At 43.3% G+C, this 7645-nt stretch overlaps 1 pseudogene; it reads left to right on the plus strand.

Annotated features, from left to right (window-relative positions):
* The first annotated feature begins 3049 nt into the window (after positions 1–3049).
* LOC124778685 lies at positions 3050–3167 on the plus strand (annotated as a pseudogene).
* Positions 3168–7645: the final 4478 nt, after the last annotated feature.

Genomic DNA, 7645 nt, shown 5'->3' on the forward strand with positions numbered 1-7645 from the left:
TACTATCTTTGGCCTGACTCATACAGCTACTTACAGGATGTCCTATAGTTTAACATGCACTCTAAGCGACGTTGCAAATTGGGATTGTATCCATATACAGATCCCTGGAAGAGGTAAAAATAAGATACAAAACGAATACTAAGAACGACTGAGACTGAATCCATCAGTTTGGATTAGTGTACAGATATTTCCCACTTCTGCACCACACTGTGACTGAGGAACTTCGAAGAAAAATATTTTAGCAAACAGCAATTGTAATAAGATGTTATAATTCGTGAAGTGCATGGACAATACGCATCTCGCGTCACATTCGGATCTGAGGCACACGAAATGGCAAAGTGTAAAAGATGTGAGCAGTGTGCAATAAACTGACGTCGAGAGAAAAGATAAATAGGTCGACGATCCGTAAGCTTATTTTAACCATCTGGACGTTATTAATCATATATATCATTATTTACTGTATTCGCGTTCCTTTGACGATTTGGAACCCATGTTCCACCATATATTGTTGAAGGCTTCGTTCTAAGTCATAAGAATTATTTAAGAATCAAGCTAAATTGCGCAAAAGAATTGAAGGGTTCGAAATAGGAGTCCGAGGAAACATAAGCACCCTTTGCTGATACAAATCACGTTCAGAGTCCGTCGAATGGTTTTGAATGGTATGTGGTGGTTTCACCCTGTATACGTGAGCAAAAACTACGGTCGTACTGCATTACAAAGGGGTAATATGACATTCAGTGTTGCTGCAGTCGCACGGAATCAATAGAGAAGGGTGAATCGTCCGGATTATGTCAGCAATGCCGAAGTTTGTCAAAGGCATCTTCAAGTTGCGCGTCGCACTCCAAACTGTCGTCTTCGGCCGTGAAATGTGTGTAAATGAACGCCACAAGAGATGAGGTGATTTCGTTGGCGCTCTTTATGCCAACTCCTGCGTCCTCCTCGTGTCAATTATGAGCGTCGGTGCGTGATAAATGTATTCCTCAGCCACCCATAAGAAAACTGCATGATTTCAATACTGGGCATCCCGGCTCTAATCTCAGTCGCTCGCAGCAAGAGCTGGTGGAGGGGTCGACGACCTTCCCAAAGTTTCAAACGTCCACTGTGGCGTAGGGAAGAGCTGTGGTGAAATTTGGTGCCAGTATGACGTAATTACACCACCTTACATCTTACATGAACTGAGATCTGGATATTTGTCACATGTGGCGGGACCTTGCTGTCTGAACCGTCGCCAATTCCAGGATGAGGTCGCAGGGTGCCACGCTTTTGCACCATTACGGAGGCATTCTGGAGCCAAATTTCACACTACTATACTGAAATAGGGGGAAATGACTGGATTTAAAACACAATGACATTTTAATACCTTTGCCCAGTGTAGTTACTAACAGAATATTAGCAAGACGACGCTGGTATATCCGTATTTAGTTTATATGCGACGATGTTGAGCCGATTTTATGTTTATCTTTTGACGATGTCACTTTGAGTCGATTATATTACAACTCGTTTTTATAACAGGTATGCCTTATCATACTTACGGTGCATAATTTTTCACTTGTATGTCAGTAATACTTTTCATTATGGACTATTTTATTGTTTAAAGCTGTAGACAACAACTAGATGTATTCGTGTATTTCCCAGATTTTGCAGCAGATCTGAAGATAGTTATTACTGACCTAACAAGTTTTTGATCACAGACGGAAATAAAGAAATTTATTCTACGTTCTCTGGATCACTGTTCTATACGCTACCGTATCGCAACTAAGAATTAATATTTTTGAGTATTGCGTTCGGTGGGATAGCAGTATGTTTATCTATAAAGTACGAATTGGGGTAGATGGGCACGGAAAGTCCGGGAACACCGGAACGTGGTAGCAGTATTTGTTTATATTCTGAATGAGAGTTTCAGAGGGTTGGTCCTAGAGAGGCAAATACGTCAAATACAGCAGAGTTTATGCCGGACGTGGAGTGCTCAGGTCCTTCAGCTCGTCGAGAAGGGGGGAAAAGCGGGGTGAAAGTGGGGGGGGGGGGGGCTGAAGGAGTGGGGCAGAGTGGGGCAGACCGCTGCACACATGGCCAGTAGTTCAGGTCGCGGGTCGGTCGCCGCATTACTTTGGTCACGGACGGCAGAGTTCGCAAACACTGCTGGCAGCTCTCCCAGCCGAGAGCCGAGGGGTCGTTGGTGGAGTCACATCCACATATTCAAAGAGAGAGAGAGCAAGAGAGAGAGAGAGAAAGATAGGGAGAAAGCAATGTACGGGGACGGGAGGTGGGGTGCAAGGAGAAAATGAAAGAGGTGGGAAACCGAGGCGGGACGCAGTATCTGGTGTCTCCTCATATGAATCACAAACAGCAGAAAAGTAAACCTGCCTCGATCGATCGACCACATAGGTAACCCTGGTAACGATATGACCCGAGAACTCTCAAACAAACGGCGAAATGCAGCGAATTTATTCGCGTCAAAATCGTACGCGAAGGTTACTCTACACTATTTAAGCAAACGCAGGAGCTAACTTTTTGTGACCGCGAATGCCAATCCAGTAATGTATTGAGTTAACGGTAGCACTTATTGATGGCGTATCTTGACATTTCCAGTCACATTTTTGATTGAACAACTACAGTAAATATCTTCAAGCAAAATGTACATGAAACTTCTCCATACTCTGTAACACAGTACTCAAATTCGAACGTGTTGTTTCAAGTTGCCCTTGACCTTTTCACCGGAAAGTGAATATAAAGTGACATAGACCAACAGCACTGCCTATTGTCGCCGTCTTGTACCGCCACCGGCTTCCACATATTACCAAGCCATCACTGCATGATCCGTTTATAAAGGAAGGAAGTGGCTTAGTTAAACATGTTTTTCGTCGCAACGACCTCTTTTTTTCGAAATTACGAAATTTCGACAGCCAGTTTTCTCTTCTGTACGCGATAATATATTTGGAAACACAGCTTTAGAGACAGAAACGACAGTTGTAGTAAAATACGAAAAAGCGGAGCTCGTACGGACAGATATAGGTCTCCATTTTTCCAACTTGCTATTCAAGGGTAGATCGGCAACGGCCTTGCCGCAGTGGGTACACAGGTTCCCGTCAGATCACCGAAGTTAAGCGCTGTCGGGTGTGGCTGGCACTTGGATGGGTGACCATCCGGGCCGCCATGTGCTGTTGCCATTTTTCTGGGTGCACTCAGCCTCGTGACGCTAACTGAAGAGCTACTCGACCGAACAGTAGCGGCTCCGGTCAAAGAAAACCATCACAACGACCGGGAGAGCGGTGTGTTGACCACATGCCCGTCCTATCCGCATCCTCATCTGAGGATGACACGGCGGTCGGATGGTCCCGATAGTCCACTTGTGGCCTGAAGACGGAGTGCTTTATTCAAGGGTAGATCGGTCGAGAGATAACATGACAAGGGTTCTATGAACATTTTGTCAAGCAGATTAGTGATGCAAATGTACTTGTAGACGAGTAGAGACCGTGGAGGAAAAACCTTTAATTGAAACTCGTCTTTGCACATATGTATTATGATGATGATGACCTAAATCCTGTGATGCACACTCATGTCAGGTCAGGGGTTAACAAATACGAGTCTGAATTCGATAATTCATCGCAAATTTAATCGATAAGAGTATAAGGCCCTGTGCTTCAATGTCAAGTACTATGAGAAATTTCAACTTCGTAAGTGTGGAACTGACAAAGTAAACGTGACTTTTTGTGCTTGGCTCAGATAGTGAAACGGAGTCCTCTGAATCAAACTTAGTGCGTGGTAATCAGGATCCCTCTCTTATTACATTACGAACAATATATAGTAGTCATGAGAAGATATCTGTTCAGAGTATATGCAGGAATGTGAGATCGAGGAGCAGAAGTCTCCAGAAGTTGGCGCTGTGCGTTCGTACTCCGAATACATAGCTACTTGTGATGTGTTCACGGCTGTCTAACTCTAGGGGCGTACGTCTGGATTTCCTCCCGACTTCTGAGTTCGAGCAGGCGTTCCGTCTGCTGCCTTTTCACCGACGGAGTGCGAAATGCGTCTGGTTTCCTCTCTCTCTCTCTCTCTCTCTCTCTCTCTCTCTCTCTCTGGTTGTGTGTGGATGGGGGCGTGTGTGTGTGTGTGTGTGTGTGTGTGTGTGTGTGTGTGTGTGTGTGTGTGTGTGCAGCGGGAAGGGAAGGACACGAATTTCCGAGGTCGCCGTCAATAGGAGCAATCTGGCAGGCCGTATCCGCCTTCGTGACGTGCCTCGTCCCCGTCGTTTCAAGTTGTGCAGTACGCCGGCGCCATCTTCCTCCTGCCAGTGTGTTGGCGTATACCGGGAAGTTTGAGCAGTTTAGTACTTGCTGTATAGTCGCTAATTGTGGGGATTACCATTTCTGTCAAGGGAACAGTTAATTGAACCAAAAATGTCTGACGTCATCATGGTATATTTATAATTATATTGTAACAAATAAGCCCTCGGTCACAAATATTAAGTCAAAATTGACCTGGTTTCGACGCTACTATGAGAGTCGTCTTCAGAATCAGACTAACTGTACTAAAACATTAGGTATATAGTACATTAATAAAATTAAAGTTTGTACTGACTCGAAAAGATGTAGTACTTATAAGTCACATATTAAAAAAGATCTCAGCCGGAAAGGCGACGTCAAGAACACTTGTCAGATGGCGAGCCGCTAATGGCTGCTCGTACTGTGGACAAGGGTTGCAACAAGACTGAGGTGCCCACTTTAGAAAGTGTGGGCAAGTAAACATGGTGTTGCTACAAGCGCCATCTAGTATCCGCAGAAACAACTAGGCTACTGCACATTCAAAATTAGACACATGAAATTGTGATGCAAACAGGATGAAGTTACATATTTATCTGCTTTAAATAGAGATACATTTTGCAACGTAAAAACGTTAATTATGTCATACAAGAAAACAGAAAAGATGTGACAGGAAATCAACATTTCGGTAAACTTCATGAGGAAATCTGAATCAAAGATCAAGCAATGGCTTTATACAGTCAAAAAAGTTTTTATTTCGCAGCTGCAGCTGTTCGTTGAGAATGAGGCCATCATGACGAGTGAGATTTTTGAAAATCTCCAATTCCTCTAAGACATCTAATCTACGCCCCTTCTTTTCGGTATGCAGAATATTGTTATCGCCTATGGCCTTAGGCACGTGTCCAGTAATTAAGAGATGATCGGCAAAGGATGAATTTAGGGGACTGGTGCCGTTCTTTCTCAAAAGATGTTCTTTATATCTGACGGTGAAAGCACGTCCGGTTTGCTCTATATAATAGAAGGAGCAGGTATCGCAGATGGTCTTATAATCGCCAGAACTTTCTGTAGGGGAGCGAATGGATTTCAAATTATGAATGAAATTTCTCTTTAGATTATTATTAGTAGAGAAGGCAACATTGCAGTTGTATTTGTTGCGAAGCATGCGCTGAATCTGATAGGATTCAAGTGGTTCAAATGGCTCTGAGCACTATGGGACTTAACATCTGTGGTCATCAGTCCCCTACAACTTAGAACTAATTAAACCTAACTAACCTAAGGACATCGCACACATCCATGCCCGAGGCAGGATTCGAACCTGCGACCGTAGCAGTCGCGCGGTTCCTGACTGAGCGACTAGAAACGCGAGACCACTAGGCGCTACAGTCTGGAACCGCGCGACCGCTACAGTCGCAGGTTCGAATCCTGTCTCAGGCATGGATGTTTGTGATATCCTTAGGTTGGTTAGGTTTAAGTAGTTCTAAGTTATAGGGGACTGATGACCTCAGAAGGTAAGTCCCATAGTGCTCAGAGCCATTTGAACCATTTAATAATGTGTAAGTCATTGTGTCACAGAGATTATGAGTGTATAAATGAATATGTAAGTAAGTACAAATGTAGACAATCCGTCCATTATGGAAAGTGTGAAGTGCTAGGAGTTTGGGATCTACTTAAGAATAGAAAACATTGCAGAACTGTTGTTGCTGTTGTTGTGGTCTTCAGTCCTGAGACTGGTTTGATGCAGCTCTCCATGCTACTCTATCCTGTGCAAGCTTTTTCATCTCCCATTACCTACTGCAACCTACATCCTTCTGAATCTGCTTAGTGTATTCGTCTCTTGGTCTCCCTCTCGATTTTTACCCTCCACGCTGCCCTCCAATACTAAATTGGTGATCCCTTGATGCCTCAGAACATGTCCTACCAACCGATCCCTTCTTCTGGTCAGGTTGTGCCACAAACTTCTCTTCACCCCAATCCTATTCAATACTTCCTCATTAGTTATGTGATCTACCCATCTAATCTTCAGCATTCTTCTGTAGCACCACATTTCGAAAGCTTCTATTCTCTTCTTGTCCAAACTATTTATCGTCCATGTTTCACTTCCATACATGGCTACACTCCATACGAATACTTTCAGAAATGACTTCCTGACACTTAAATCAATACTGGATGTTAACAAATTTCTCTTCTTCAGAAACGCTTTCCTTGCCATTGCCAGCCTACATTTTATATCCTCTCTACTTCGACCATCATCAGTTATTTTGCTCCCCAAATAGCAAAACTCCTTTACTACTTTAAGTGCCTCATTTCCTAATCTAATTCCCTCAGCATCACCCGACTTAATTAGACTACATTCCATTATCCTTGTTTTGCTTTTGTTGATGTTCATCTTATATCCTCCTTTCAAGACACTGTCCATTCCATTCAACTGCTCTTGCAAGTCCTTTGCTGTCTCTGACAGAATTACAATGTCATCGGCGAACCTCAAAGTTTTTATTTCTTCTCCATGAATTTTAATACCTACTCCGAATTTTTCTTTTGTTTCCTTTACTGCTTGCTCAATATACAGATTGAACAACATCGGAGAGAGGCTACAACCCTGTCTTACTCCCTTCCCAACCACTGCTTCCCTTTCATGTCCCTCGACTCTTATAGCTGCCATCTGGTTTCTGTACAAATTGTAAATAGCCTTTCGCTCCCTATATTTTACCCCTGCCACCTTTAGAATTTGAAAGAGAGTATTCCAGTCAACATTGTCAAAAGCTTTCTCTAAGTCTACAAATGCTAGAAACGTAGGTTTGCCTTTCCTTAATCTTTCTTCTAAGATAAGTCGTAAGGTCAGTATTGCCTCACGTGTTCCAGTGTTTCTACGGAATCCAAACTGATCTTCCCCGAGGTTGGCTTCTACTAGGTTTTCCATTCGTCTGTAAAGAATTCGTGTTAGTATTTTGCAGCTGTGACTTATTAAGCTGATAGTTCGGTAATTTTCACATCTGTCAACACCTGCTTTCTTTGGGATTGGAATTATTATATTCTTCTTGAAGTCTGAGGGTATTTCGCCTGTTTCATACATCTTGCTCACCAGATGGTAGAGTTTTGTCAGGACTGGCTCTCCCACGGCCGTCAGTAGTTCCAATGGAATATTGTCTACTCCGGGGGCCTTGTTTCGACTCAGGTCTTTCAGTGCTCTGTCAAACTCTTCACGCAGTATCATATCTCCCATTTCATCTTCATCTACATCCTCTTCCATTTCCATAATATTGTCCTCAAGTACATCGCCCTTGTATAGACCCTCTATATACTCCTTCCACCTTTCTGCTTTCCCTTCTTTGCTTAGAACTGGGTTTCCATCTGAGCTCTTGATATTCATACTAGTCGTTCTCTTATCT

This window comes from Schistocerca piceifrons, chromosome 2 (assembly GCF_021461385.2).
Source record: "Schistocerca piceifrons isolate TAMUIC-IGC-003096 chromosome 2, iqSchPice1.1, whole genome shotgun sequence".
NCBI lineage: Eukaryota > Metazoa > Arthropoda > Insecta > Orthoptera > Acrididae > Schistocerca > Schistocerca piceifrons.